The 14188-nt window shown below is 41.7% G+C and overlaps 1 protein-coding gene and 2 non-coding genes across 5 annotated transcripts in view; 2 read left to right on the forward strand and 1 right to left on the reverse strand.

The window, feature by feature from the left end:
* JARID2 (jumonji and AT-rich interaction domain containing 2) overlaps window positions 1–14188 on the forward strand; it is a 277296-nt gene that overhangs the window by 66947 nt on the left and 196161 nt on the right. The window lies entirely within an intron of this gene.
* On the forward strand, window positions 3047–3153 carry LOC112440167 (U6 spliceosomal RNA). The gene has a single exon (XR_003028355.3). It is a non-coding gene; the product is annotated as a U6 spliceosomal RNA (small nuclear RNA).
* Window positions 12512–12617, reverse strand: LOC112440209 (U6 spliceosomal RNA). Its single transcript, XR_003028392.1, has one exon. It is a non-coding gene; the product is annotated as a U6 spliceosomal RNA (small nuclear RNA).

Consider the following 14188-nt stretch of genomic DNA (forward strand, 5'->3'; position numbering starts at 1 on the left):
ACCAGGTCCCTGGATTGTATTGCCAGAGGTGTGGCTTTTGGCATTAACTTTTATTTAATTTGGATGGCTGCTTTCTAGAGAAATCAATTTAACCTAAAAAATTGTCATAGCTCATTCTACATATGCACCCCTACTGTTCTAGATTTAAAAAACAAAAACAAAAGCCTTCTAAGTCAGTTTTGATTTTGAGACGGAGTCTTGCCCTGTCACCCAGGCTGGAGTGCAGTGGTGCGATCTTGGCTCACTGCAGCCTTCACCTCCCAGGTTCAAGCAGTTCCCTTCCTCAGCCTCCCGATTAGCTGGGATTACAGGTGTTCACCACCATGCCTGGCTAATTTTTGTATTTTTAGTGGAGACAGGGTTTCACTATCTTGGCCAGGCTGGGCTCGAACTCCTGACCTCGTGATCCACCCGCCTCGGCCTCCCAAAGTGCTGGGATTACAGGCGTGAGCCACTATGCCCGGCCTCAGTTTGGATTTTTAAAAAACCAATCTTATTGAAGTAAAATTTACACATGCAGCCATTTCAGGTGTACACTGTGATAACTTATGACAACTGCACACATCTGGGTATTACCATCCCATCAATATATGCACCTCCTGTCACCCGAGAAAGCTCCCTTGTGCTCCTGTCCTGTGCCCCCACGCCAGCGCCGACCTGCCTTCTTGCACTGTAGATTAGCGTTGCCTGTTGTAAATGCCATATAGATGGAAGCACTTTTGTGTCTACATCCCTTCACTTTGCTTTGAGATTCATCCAGGCTGTGTGTATGGTTTGTTCCTTCCTGTTATGGTTCAGTAGTCTCCTCTCTTTCTGTCTTTCTGTGTTCTTCCTGTAACTCACTCATTGTCTGTGTTTCTTTTTTTCCCTGTAAGCCTGGCCTGGTCCTTTTGTTATTCCCTGTAGTCTTTTTCTCAAGTGGGCATTAAAGCAACCTTATCTTTCACACACACTGAAAGAACCTAGTAACTGAGAGATGATCCAGCCAGATTCTGCCCTTACCTTTACCCCTCACCACCCCATTAGGGGACAAAACAAGCAAATATACTGACTGACCCAAGCCTTGTTGTTCCGACGAAACACTGGAGTTCAGCATCTTTCCCGCAAACCGAGCTGCAGCCTCCAGTTTCAGAATAGTGCCTTCCATAAAATCTGTGGGAGTTTTCCGTTTATGTTGCTTGTTTTTAAACAATCTTCTTGGAAAAGAATTCAGTGCTGTTAATGGATTGCCGTCGGAGCTTTTTTGTACATTACAGAGTTAGGCAGTGGACACCTGTCCTCTGCTTCCTGATCTCCTTTTAATGGTTAGGGAGAATCTGTTGACTTAGAATAGCAAGGAGCCATGGCACCCCAAGGAAACAGGAAAAATCTCAGTTTTCATGGATGAGAAAGTCCCATTCTATTGTCTGTGTGTGCCTGAGTGTGTACACTGTAACATCTCATTTTTAGTTGTATGAAGAAAGCGCTGTGGCTGAGAACCAGTGTTTGGAGATTGGGGTAGGGTAGCCTGGGTTCATAGTCACTACATATCCCAGCTCCCCAAGCCCTAGGAGGTACTGCACAAGCAGTACAGAACGGGTCTTGCATTTGTGCCTCTTCACTGGTGACTTCCCATTTTGAAGAGTGCCAGCTTTTCTGGGAAGTCTGCTGCCAACACTGAGCCGAGCCAGGGTTGCTGTTCACATCTAAGCAGGCTGTTGGTGCCGCGGCAGCATGCTGTCCTTGAGAGCACTGTGGAATTTGCAGTGTGCCATGCAGATTCAGAAATGGTGTATGTTTCTTGTGGCATTAGTGTTTTGACTTGCAAATCTGGAAAAGAACAGGAAGTCTTGGTGGAAACACTCTCTGGCTGATGTGTAGAAACCTGTGGAGTTAACTGCATTTTAAGCACCAATTATTAGAAAATGAATTTCTTCTTACTTGGAGAGATTTCTTTCAGATCTTAAATACATTTGTCATCTAAACCTCTTCTCCTAGGGGCAGATGATCCCTGCCTTGGGCCTAGGAGAGTAGACATTGGTAATTACCTTTGGCCTGTCTCTCCCCAAATATCCTTATACCCTCTACTGGCCCATGGCTGTCCAGAAGCCCTCATGGAGGTGCTGCTTTTGTTTTTATCTCTTCATTTGGGGAGAGGATACTGCATCTGGACCCAAGGCCCAAGGTGTCCTGATGTTGAGTCCTTCCAATTCTGGGTAGCCATGAACAGTGATGCTGTTCATAGATAAGGTCAAAGGGACGGGCTTAAGGTTAAGCTCAGTTAGTGGATGGCAGAGGCTGTATTCAAATTAATCTTGATCCACTCTGCAGGTTGCTGTGGCTCCTGTTTCCCCCACTCCTGTGCTCTCCTGCTGTGATTCTGTCAAATTACCCATTTATTTATAACATTTGCCACTACTTCAAATACTTTATTTATGTGGTTTTGGCTTTCTCTGCTAGAATATAAAGTAATACAATAATTTTAAAAAATGAAGAGCAAGACTCTTTTTGTTCTTGAGGTGAATCTTCTTGCTTATAAATTTACCCCAAGCACCTGGAACAGTGCCTGGCATGTGGTACTTAAGTATTTGTTAAAATAATGAATAATAAGTAAACGGCATTTTGAAATTTGCTGTCATTCAAATTATGATTTGTGGTGTTAGAGTTCTTATAGGCAGGGCTTAGTTTTAATAAATGACATTGGGAGCTAGTTATAAATCATACATTAGACATAGTTTAATCAGTTTGGTGCTTGTGTATAGAAGCGGACAGAACCCTGGAGATCCAGTTGAGGCCTCTTCAGTGAGAGGAGAGAGGAAACTTGCATTGGAACAGTGTCACAGACAGTCCATGGTACATAGATGCCAGAGGTAGACACTGTAGGTTAGGGAAGGTTTGGGGACTGTGAAATGAATGGGCAGCAATAATTAGTGAATTATTATAAATTGCCTTTATTACTGTTGGTTTCCTGACTACTTCAGTAAAACCAAAAAATACGCACATACTTAGCCTGGTGTGTTTAGTCGGGGTTGCCGTTATAGAAAAGCCTTTCAGAAGAAACAGAAGAGTGATCCTTTCAGCAGCACATATACTAAAATTGGAATGATACAGAGAAGATTAGCATGGCCTGTATGCAAGTATGACACAGAAATTTGTGAAGCATTCCATATTTTTATGTATTGGAAAATCAGGTTTGGATTATGCAGTTTCTAAAATCAAAGAATATTTCATCCTCACCAATATGTTTTGAATAGTATTTTGCCTTAGAAATAATTTTTACGTACTAAATAATACATATATTAATGAAGAACACAAGGAAATGGAAGAGCAACGTGCTTGTCCAAAAATTCTCCATGTGTATAAGTGAATTGATTCTGCCAGAAAGAAGAGTTTAGACATGTTTTTATTGCAAACAACTTCCTTCAGATGCCAGGTAGTAGACAATCTACAGGACTAGGGAGGATGAGAGATGTCCCTTTAGAATGGTGTTTGAACCCATGATGGATTAATTAGCAAGGTTGATGCCCATCTATACCAGCTGGCTTTCCAAGATTTATGTGACCCATTGCTTTGTCTTGGAGAACTGCAGTCTCTCTCATATAGCTTTGATCTTTACTGTGGGAATCATAGTGCAGTCAGTACACCATAGGGTCAAGTGCTCAGTCTGCCATTTTAACACAGAAAACTTACATATTTAGAAGTAGTCACGTAACTAGAGTGTGACTGGACTACCTGAATAATTGAGATGAGATATGGTCAAAAAAGTGAGATATCTTCATCTGCTTCAGGTCGCTTTTAGGCTGCAAATCCCTAGAAGTTGTGGTTGTCCCGAAGTTACCAAAATAAATGAGTGGTGTTTCGCCTAATTCTGTTTTTTCAAGTTCTGTTTCAAGTTCTGTTAAAATTGTTAGCAGAACTGGGAAAGTGCGTTAATGAAGCAAGCAAGTCCTGTAGTGTGTGCTAACTGGGCCCAGTGTGCCATCCATACGTTTAGTATGTTCATTAGTGATTTCAGACATGAGTTTCTCAGGGCTCCCAAATTTATGGAAGAAGTAAGTGATGACTTCCAAATTCTTTGTCTTCAGATTGATTTAAAGTGACTGAGGGCATAAGCTGGAAGCAAGATTAGAAAGAACACAGTTTACACGAGTCCTGCTTCCTTTTTTTTTTTCATCCCATGAATGTTATCTTCAGTATTTTCTCAACTAATACGAAAAGTACCACTGAAGTGGGGTCTGCTGGCTTGAAAACATGTGTGAAATACAGATTCTATGGGTTTTTTTTGACATGGAGTCTCACTCTTGCCAAGGCTGGAGTGCAGTGGCACGATCTCTGCTCACTGCAACCTCCGTCTGCCTTCCGGGTTCAAGCGATTCTCCTGCCTCAGCCTCCCTAGTAGCTGGGACTACAGGCACATGTATTTTTAGTAGAGACAGGTTTTTATGAACTCCTGAACTCAAGTGGTCTGCCCATCTCGGCCACCCAAAGTGTTGGGATTACAGACATGAGCCACCATACCTGGCCAGATTCTATGCTTCTTTCTCAGATTTAGTTGCTACCCTACAGAGGTGGCCAGTTAGGAGTGTTTCATAATGAAGATTATGTCTTTAATCATTGTGAGGTTTGTTGCTGAGGACAGTAGTCCTTATGCTTGTGCTGGTTAGAAGTAAAGAAATTTTGGACTGTTCTTGCTATTTTTTTTGAGATGGAGTCTCGCTCTGTCACCCAGGCAGGAGTGCATTGGTGTGATCTCAGCTCACTGCAACCTCCGCCTCCCAGATTGCTGGGATTACAGGCGCCCACCACCATGCCCAGCTAATTTTTATATTTTTAGTAGAGACGGGGTTTCACCATGTTGGCCAGGCTGGTCTTGAACCCCTGACCTCAGATGATCCTCCTGTCTTGGCCTCCTGAAGTGCTGGGATTACAGGCAAGAGCCAGTGCACCTGGCCCACAGTTATTGTTTTTAACACAGCTTTGAAAGCAGTACGATTTGGTTAATAGGATGGCTACAGCCAGACACCCTGGGTTTGAATCTCAGCCCTCTCTGTGGAATGACCTTGGGCAAGTCATTTAGCCAGCCTGTGCTTCAAGTTGCTTGTGTAAAATGGGGATAATAGTACCTTTGTTATAGAGATGCTGTGGGGTTTCAATGAGTGTACTTTTGGTCTAGAATGAATCTCTTGTAGACAGTCTTGAGTATAATGGGTTGTGATTTTGTGCTTCTTGTCCCATCAGTTATTTATAATTAGAAATGGTACTTTGTTGCATGTACTTAATTTGATTTTATCTATTTAGCAGTAGAATTTTTTTTCATCAGAAATAATTTCTTCCTGTCCCTCTGTGAAATCCCCTTGAGAAAGGGGTAAGAAATAGCTCTGAGGACCAGTTGAAAAATAATCGATCTGAAACACAGCAGACAATATTAACATGTCAGTTTTTTCTGTTTTGCAGGAAAATGCAAGTCTCATTTAGGATAATAGTTTGATTTCCCGAGGTGGTTATGGTTATGGTTTTGTGTAACTGAGAGTCATTTAAAGGTGATGCATAGGTTTGCAGGTAGAAATACAGTTTTGTTTGAAATCTGGGGTGTTCAACCGACATTGTGGTAAGAGTAATTTCCCCCAAAACTCCCTAGGAAATTTTTACCTTTTACTTCAGTAGACCTGGAGTCTTGCCTCTTGAACTGAAAGTGAGGTTGAACTTCATCCGTAAAGGTGAGTTTTCCCCAAAGGTACCTGAATGCTTGCCGTGTAACTGATGGGTCCATAGTCCACTGCCAGAAGGTACCCTCTTGCGTCTCGGAGGTGCTGGTTCTGAAGTATCTTTTTTGGGTTTTAGTTGGAGTTTCTCTTGTTGAGAATTTTGAATCTCAGAAAATGCCATGGCTGCTTGGGTGTTTGTTTTAGCTCCACACCCTTCATCTTCAGGGTGGATGCACCCTTGGGTGGCGTTGCACACAGCTGGCGTGTGGAGAGCCGATCCCTCCAGGGTTTGTTTCTTTAATACCAGACCTGCTCCCACAAAACTGGTGTATTTAGGCGTCCCCTCTTCTGCTGTGTTTGTTGCTGGCCAGCAGTGCCTGCAAGTTCCAGCAGATGAGGTGAGGATGGACAGTGAGGTAGAGGCTAGTCTGTTTGCCTGGGTTCACTGAAGTTGCTAGGTTTTGAGTTTGCTCCAGATTAGTGAATATATCAGCTGTGAGAATAAGAGTGATTAAAGCATGGTGGCGCATGCCTGTAGTCCCAGCTACTGAGGAGGCTGAGGCAGGAGAATCACTTGAAACCTGGAGGCGGAGGTTACAGTGAGTTGAGATCCTGCCACCGCACTGCAGCCTGGGTTACAAGAGCAAAACTCTGTTTCCAAAAAAAAAAAGATTAAACAAATAGGACTTCTCCATTTGTATTTAAACTTCAAAGAGAAAGCTGAACTCCAAGGCCCAGCTGGAGGACACGTGGATCCAGCCAGCATGTTAGATGTAGGCAATTGGAGAAGGACAGGGAGACAGCAGTGAGGTGCAGGGGGATGAGGCACATAGTTGTCTACATGAAACAGGCAGATCTTTGTTTTCGTGTACCTAGAATAGTTTCCATGTCCAGCAAGAACTTCCAGGTTTTTGTTGTTTTGTTTATGCTTTGGTGGTGGTGGTGGTTGCTACCACCTGGAGAAAAGCTGCCTTTGCAGCCTCACAACTGTGCAGTTGCTGGGAGTGAGCAGGCTGGGAACCACATGCTCTTGTTCTGACATTCACTGGAGGCACCCCCCTCCCCTTTCCTTACAAGGCATCTCAGAGGATTGTCATTTGAGGCAGGCCGGATTCACTGGTGTGACTGTTTCGGGACTGGCTTGTCTCATTAAAAAACATTTTTTGGATCAGAAACAATGAGGGGTGGGAAAGGCAACAAAAGCCTCTTGAGATTCCCGGATTGCTCAGGATGTTATAAACAGTAAGTGCTGCTTTTGATCTTGGAGGGTGGTGTGGGGTAGGCGAGAAAGGGGGTGGTGGTTATTGGGAAGAGGGCTGGAGCCAGACAGCCATAATGGCTTGTCCAAAGGCTGCTGTGAATCCCAGTGGCAAAGAGCTCTGCACTTCCCGCTAATTTCTGTTTTCTTTACTGTGGCTGGCTTTATTAAAAGGACATAAGGAAGCAGCCTAGACATTCAGTCCAATCAGTTTTCTAGGGTAGCAGATGAAAAATAAAATTGGGCCTTTTGTAGTTACAGAGAAAGTAAGTAGGGTGGCTAGCTTTTATGGCTTATTCACTTTCTTGCAGGGAGAGAGGATAGTGTCTGTCTGTCTCTCATATGTGTATAACATGCTTGGAATGCTATAAGTTATCAAAGAGATTCATTAGACGAGCACAGATCTTTCATTCTGTCTTGAAACATGGCAAGGTTTGAAGTTGGTGGACCAATGAGAAGCTGTGCTGCCTTGAACAATAATTTTAAAAGAGTTGCTCTGACAGTCAGCATATCTTTTGTAACTTTTTCCTCTCTGTGGTTCTGCAGTAGCCATTTTGTGTCTGAGTGACATGGAATTTCTGTGTCTTTTTTCTTTTTTTTTGGAGACAGAGTTTCCCTCAAGCCAGTTGCCCAGGATGGAGTCCAGTGGTGTGATCTCAGCTCATTGCAACCTCTGCCTCCCGTGTTCAAGCGATTCTTGTGCCTCAGTCTCCTGAGTAGCTGGGAGCACAAGTGTGCGCAACTGTGCCCTGCCAATTTTTTTGTGTATGTGTTTTTAGTAGAGACAGGGTTTCACCATGTTGGCCAGGCTGGTCTTGAACTCCTGTCCTCAAGTGATCCACCTGCTTCATGGCAGGTGAGCCACTGCATCCGGTCTGTCCATAGTTTCTGGAACACAATTAGGAAGTGAGATCTGTGTTTGAGGGAGAAGCAGGAAAAGTTTAACCTGAGGATGGCCCTTTAACTTTATATGATGAAAAACTACCTAATCAATGGTTGCAGATTATGTAAATTAAAATAGTGGTGGATACTTCTTAAACAAATTATGCAAATTTGATGCAGTCCTCAAGGCTTCTGGCTTCACTGCATCATTTACCTTTTGATTTCAGAGAAGTTCAGCCCCTTGACTCTTTCCTTATTTGAACTGGAGCTAAGCACTGAGATATTTCAGCCATACGCTTGTTAGGGAGTGTATCTATGTAAATACAAGTAATTTTAAGTAGACAAGGCTATATTAGTAGAACCTGGTTACTTTTATCTTGCCAGTTTCTTCCATTGTTTTATTAGTATGTTTCAAATATTTACCATGGTGAGCTGATTAGCTTCTGATCTTGTGTGGATCAGTATCCAACAAAAACTGACTAGAAGAGACTGTGGTTGTGGATGCTTGTGAAGAGAATGGAAAATGTATTACAGTGTTAATGTCCTCTACAATTCCAGTGACTTAGTATTCAGTTAAGACACAGGTAAGGCGTTGGTTATAAGCCGGTAATTCAAGTTAGGTTAACTCTGTTTCTTTTCCATCATAACCAGTTGAAAAGAGGAAGACTTTACATTTAATTAGGTAGTTCGTAGAATGTAAGTGTGAGAATAGAAAAATATATTTAAGAAACTCAGTGATTGTTCTTTATGCAAATTAGAGTGGATTGGTAGCTTTGGGGGATTTAAGGGGGTTGAAGTAGAAGGTGAAATGATGACTGTTAATTATCAAAACCATACATAAATGTGATTTGTAGTTTATTTTGAAACCTACTGTACTTTAAATTCATCTGGTATTCATTACAATGCAGTTCTTAAAGAAGATGAAACTGTATAGCTAATGACCCAAATGTTTCCTTCTTATCTAATCAGGGATCCTTCTTTAGTAGGTAGATTAGATGTTATTCAGAAAGGATAATATAGGAAATAATTACTGTATTTCATTTGTGGAGTTAAGCATATGGCCTCTAATTCATTTTCATATGCAATATATGTAAATTAGAGACCAATCTATATTATTTTCAGCCATGGCCATGCAAGAATATGATTCATTCTCTCTCTCTCTCTCTCTCTCTGTGTGTGTGTGTGTGTGTGTGTGTGTGTGTGTGTGTGTGTTAAACTTGCATGTGAAATATGACTTGCAGTTTGTAGTAATTTTGTGATGCTGGTACGTTTTCTCATCTTGTTTGGGAGTTTTATGAAATGTTAGAATTCAAATTTGGGGATGGGAGGCAGTGTATCATATGAATGATTTCATTATTACAAGTAGTATTTTGCAGTAGTTAGTATGTTGTGAGCAGATTGAAAATGCCAGGAACTTAAAAGAATTTTTGGAAGAAAATAACTAGATCTGTGCAAGAATTCAACAGTCTGATTACTCAGTGTTATCAATTACAAAACACCTGGCCCTGTGCCATGATATATATACTATATATCAGTATAATCAGTATAATCATTCACCTTCTTGTGGGGATAAAGGGAATGAAGGGAATGTCATTTTTTTACATCACAAAGAAAAATCATGAAATTATTAATAGTTGTTTGTTAGTTGTCCACTCTGTAACTAAGGCTAATTATGAACTAATGAACTAACATGTAGTATTAATTACGGCACATATTTCATTAATGGGAACCTGCAATTCAAATTATGTTTGAGCAGGAAATATTTAACAATTTTGTAAACCTTTTTGATTGGGCCTTGAAACATGGTTTGTAGCTTTTTATTACTTCTGCTCTGTTTCTTAAATGTGGGTGGCAGTGAAATCAAGATCTCTATTCAGAACCAAAGACTGACTGTCAGGGGGTTTATCTACTTCATAACTTGTCATTAGAAAACATGATTTCCTTCAGCTTCTCCTCATATTTACAAGCCAATTGCTTGACTCTTCTTTGGGTCAGTGGCTAAGTAAGTTAACAAGAACAAACAACAGAAATGCTTTCTTTGAAGATATGAGACTTCAATAATAGAGTGTGAGTTAGAATAGCAATCTAATTTTATAATTGGAAGAATTCTTTTTTTTTTTTTTTTGAGATGGAGTCTCACTTTGTCGCCCAGGTTGGAGTGCAGCGGTGTGATCTCGGCTCACTGCAAACTTCGCCTTCCGGGTTCAAGCAATTCTCCTGCCTTAGCCTCCCAGGTAGCTGGGATTACACTGCCCAGCACTAGGCCCAGCTAATTTTTTGTATTTTTACTAGAGACGGGGTTTCACCATCTTGGCCAGGCTGGCCTCAAACTCCTGACTTCGTTGTTTGCCTGCCTCCCAAAGTGCTGTAATTACAGGCATGAGCTACCGCGCCCAGCCTGGAAGAAGTATTAGATTTAGTGTCTAGTGGTTAATGGGAGAATGGGAAATCTGCATAGCTCCTGTTTGGTAGCATGAAAAACACATAATTGTAATTTCAAATATCCAAACAGGCATGTAGAATCATAGGGTCATTTGTTGAAGGTTACTTTTCAAGGAGCAGTAAGAGTGAGGAAAAGGTGCACAGGCTTCTGTGCTTCTGATTCTGAGACTTGGTTAGAGGGCACTTGCCAGGCATGGTGACACACTCCTGTAGTCCTGGCTATGCAAGCCATATTCACTATTCATCACTCTCTGGACCAATTATTGATTTGCAAGTTCCTGTGAAATGTTTTATCACCCAGTGTGTTTTGTCCGTATACAGGAAGCATGGAATACACTGGCTGGGTGTGTGCTTTTAAGTAACATTCTTCTCTGATTCCTTTCCTTCAAAGTGGGAGATACTGGTAGCATCTACCTACCCTGCAAGGATTTAATGAGTTTTAATGACATGAGAAATGCTTAGATTTCAGGGATTTGTCTAAACCCAAATACCTGGGCCATATTTTTAGCCAGGAGTCAGGGAATATTTGCACTAAGCCACTGGCTGACCCAAAACTTCTCTCTTTAAGTCATTTAGCCAAACAGCAAATTAGGGAGCCAACAGCTCATTTTGGGGGTGATGTTTTGTATGAGAAGTTGGTGAACCCTGGGGGTAGCAGTAGGGGAGATTTCAGCATAGAGAAGAGGGGATAGTTGATTTCCTAAACCACTTCCAAATTATGTCTTCAAACAAAATAAAACTTTCCCCTTGAATTCCAAATTCCAGAATATTAGGCATAACCATAATATAAACATAACAGCATACTCTTAAACCAGAGAGAAAAATTCCAAGCTGTTCTGAATTATCTGGTTCATTTGAGATTGGACTGTATGCAATTTGGTTGTAGCAGCAGGCTCATTCTAGCAAATGCTAAGGTAGCAAACACCAGGACTGTAGGTTACTTTTCCTCACAACATTCTGGTTGTAGGTTTCCTGACACATTCATTCTGGCTGTTTTTCTTTTGCATTCTGTGGTACGAAACCTCTTAGCTCTGTGTGGGTGGTGGGCTTTTGCTTGCCAGGCAGGCAGGCACAGCCTGGTTTCCCAAATGCATTTCTCCCGGATTGCCTTCTCTATCCATTAAGCATATCTGAACTGTGTAGGATTAGCTGTGTCTTGTTCTTTCCTTTTCTTTCTTACAATCACAGGAATGAGCCAGGTGTGTGTGTGTGACTCACCCTAGCCCAGCCTGGGTGTGCTACAGCACCGGGAAATCCTGCCCTCTTGGCCTACCCTCTTCATAGATATGTGGCTTGGCCTTCTCTCTTTGGTGCTTTTCCCTTGACAGCAAACTTGTCGTCTTTTGTCTTGAACTTTATTGCTCAGAGACCACCCTACTGCTGTCCTTTTACTTCAAATCTTCAAATTCAGTCACATACTGAGGTACTAGGGGTTTGGACTTAAGCATAAGACTTTTTAGGGGACACAAGGCAACCTGTAACATTTCTTAACATTGCCTTTCAAAGAAAATTCCTTTTGTTGGGTGTGGTGGCTCACACCTGTAATCCCTGCACTTTGGGAGGCCGAGGCAGGCAGATCGCAACATGGTGAGATCCTCTCTCTACTCAAAATACAAAAATTAGCCGGCTGTGGTGGTGTGCGCCTGTAATCCCAGCTACTCTGGAGGCCACGTGAGAATCACTTGAGCCCAGGAGGCAGAAGATGCAGTGAGCTGATCGCACCACTGTACTCCAGCCTGGGTGACAGAGCAAGATTCTGTCAAAAATAAAAAAGGCTGGGCACGGTGGCTCACGCCTGTAATCCCAGCACTTTGGGAGGCTGAGGCAGGCGGATCACGAGGTCAGCAGATTGAGACCATCCTGGCTAACATGGTGAAACCCCGTTTCTACTAAAAATACAAAAAATTAGCCAGGCGTGGTGGCAGGTGCCTGTAGTCCCAACTACTCAGGCTGAGGCAGGAGAATGGCATGAACCGGGGAGGCAGAGCTTGCATTGAGCCAAGATCGGGCCACTGCACTCCAGCCTGGGGGACAGAGCTAGACTCTGTCTCAAAAGAAAAAAAAAAGAAAACTGGAAAAAAAAAAAGAGAAAATCCTTTTTGATTTGTATGAAGCCCAAGGTATTATCATTCATCCTTTTTGTGTCCTAGGAAATCTTTGTATAACCTAAGATCGGAAGGATTATCTCTTGTGTTTCCTCTTGGAGTTTTATAATTTTTTTCCCCCACATATTGCTTGTGATCACTTTAAAAAGAAAAGCTTCAGGAATTTGCATGTCATCTTTGTACGGGGGCCGTGTTATCTTCTCTGTAATGTTCCAGTTTTAATATATGAGCTGCCAAAGTGAGCACTATGACCCCCCTCCTTTTTCTTCTTCTTTTTCTTTTTTTTAAGACAGTCTTAGACAGTCTTTGACCAGGCTGGAGGCTCACTGCAATCTCCACCTCCGCCTTCTGGGTTCAAGCAATTCTCCTGTCTTGGCCTCCCAAGTAGCTGGTACTGCAGGCGTGCACCACCACGCCTGGCTAATTTTTGTGTTTTTTTTTTTTTTTTTTTTTTGGTAGTTTTGTAGCCTTGCTTTATTTTCCAGGCACTTTGCAAACTCCTGAGTTCAAGTGTGATCCTCCTGCCTTGGCCTCTCACAGTGCTGGGATTGCAAGTGTGAGCCACCACTCCCACCAACTGCTTTTTGAGTTAATATTTGTTTGGAGCAAAGTATGGGTCAGAGGTGGTTTTGTTATTTAAAAAAAAAAAAGAATGTCTTTTGTTGTTGTTGTTTTAAACTCTGAAAGCATTCCCTGCCCTTTGTCAAAGAATTTCAACAGCCCTGAAAGGAATAAAGTAATAAGTTGCACTCGAGCCTGCCTAAATCCCTTGCTGGAGGAGATGCTTTTAGAGTTTTTCTGTGTATTCGTATGTGTTTATAATTTCATTTTTTTTCTTTAATGAGGACCATACCACAATTTCAAAACTTGATTTTTTTAACTTAATTTAGTCACCACCTTTACTTCCTCTTCAAACATGGTTTTTCTTCCCATTTTCTTTCTTTATAAAGACTTTTATAATCTGTACCTTGTACCTGAGGGAATTGTATTATTGTTAATTTTGACTTTTATTTGCAATAAGAACTTTCGAATTGAGACCCAGTATTTGTGGCTGCCTGTGTGTGTGCACACACACAACTGAAACAATTTCAGCTTAGCCTCACTCTCCGTGTTATATTGTAATCTATCCTTCTTCTTTTTCCCCCTATTTAATTTAAAAGAAAATTGCTTGTCAAGAGACCCAGCATATTGATTTCCTATTAGGGATCAGCGGTCTAGAAGTACATCTTGAACATTCACAGCTTGTCTTGAATTTAGCTGTGGGAATGTCTAAGGGCACTTTGACCAGTCCATACTACAGAGACCCTTTCTTCATGATGGTGTGGTGTGCAGGAGGGTGTTCAGGGGTGACATGATGTTCTTTTTGTCAACTTGGGACTTTGATTTCACCAGAATAAAGAGGATCATAGAAATCTTGCTAAGTCAAGGAAATTCTTATTTACCGCCATAGACTTTGCTCCATCACAGCGGTTCTCAAACTGTCATCTAGGGATCCCTAGATCATAGTCCCTTCCTGGGAGTTTCCAAGGCGAAAAGTAGTACCATGGTAAAAACCGAGACATTATTGTCTTCATTTTCTCACAAATGTGCAGTGGGGCTTTCCAGATACTACATGATATGTGATATTGCATCAGATTGAATTGAGTTATGAGAACTGTGTTGACTCCCTTTAAGCCAGATATTAAAGACATTTGCAGAAGTGGAAAGCAGTGCCACTTTTCTCACAGTTTTTTCAATTTGTAAAATACAATTTTCATAAAAATTTTATTTCTGTTAACATGTAATGATTGTATAATTTTCTAAATGAATTAATATGA

This window comes from Pan paniscus, chromosome 5 (assembly GCF_029289425.2).
Source record: "Pan paniscus chromosome 5, NHGRI_mPanPan1-v2.0_pri, whole genome shotgun sequence".
Classification (NCBI taxonomy): Eukaryota; Metazoa; Chordata; class Mammalia; order Primates; family Hominidae; genus Pan; species Pan paniscus.